Raw genomic sequence first — 1,146 nt, forward strand, 5'->3', positions numbered from 1 at the left:
CCCCCCCCCCCCTCTAGACTTGTACCCCATCCCCTTGGGACCAACAGGAGAAACGAGGTGGTGTTCAACAACACAACGAAACCTCTACGGTTCAAACTCGCCTGGATCCAGTCTCAGCTGATGGAAGTCGATAGGGCCTTTGCTAGATCTAATGGCCTTGCTCCAGGTCAAGAATATGGTGAATGGGCAAGCTTAAAATGGTCTAAGCCTCAAACAGGGTTCATCAAAGTTAACATCGATGGAGCAGTGGATCTAATCACCCGTCATGCAGGTGGAGGTGGAGTTATAAGGGACCCTACGAGCCAATGGAAAGGAGGTTTCACCCAGAATATTGGTATCTGCACGCCCCTGGAAGCAGAAGCCTGGGCGGCTCTACGAGGGATTCAACTCGCTGTCTCCTTGGGTTATAGCAGAATCGTCTTGGAAACTGATTCCAGCGAATTAGCAGAAGGGCTGATCGCAAGACACAGACCAAGCAATGTGAGCCACAACTTGTTTACGGCATGCAGTAATGAGCTCAAACGCTGTACATCATGGCAGATTAGGCTAATAAAACGGGAGCAGAACCGAGTGGCAGATGCGATGGCGTCCCTGTATAAACACTACCAAAGAGGCTTATATGTTTTCCATGAACCCCCATACGAAGTGATGAACATACTAGAAGATGATATAGATGGAATACCACACTGGCGCCATACTTGGCCAGCTAGCTAAAGCTTCTATAAACTTGGGTTTCCCCCTCCTTTAATTTAATAAAATGTATTACACGTGCAAGTAAAATTTACACTGAGCATCAATACTAAGTGCACCTAACAGTATAACTAGTTGCACCTAACATTATAAGTAGGTGCACAAATTTTAACAAGTTAAATTACTTGCACTTGTAAATGATTTTACTTGCACTTTTTACTTGCAAAGGTGCACCAGCTACTTGCACTTATAACACATTTACTTGCACCAAAGTTCGAGTTATTTACGATAATGCCACCGCGTCGTTCTTTTTAAATTACATATGATTCATTAATGTGGATAATTGTAAATAGTTCTTATTTCTCTCCTGGACGCTTGTTATCATTAGAGTGTGCCCCTATATATATATATATATATATATATATATATATATATATATATATATATATATATATA

This window comes from Ipomoea triloba, chromosome 12 (genome assembly GCF_003576645.1).
Source record: "Ipomoea triloba cultivar NCNSP0323 chromosome 12, ASM357664v1".
In the NCBI taxonomy this organism is placed as follows: domain Eukaryota; kingdom Viridiplantae; phylum Streptophyta; class Magnoliopsida; order Solanales; family Convolvulaceae; genus Ipomoea; species Ipomoea triloba.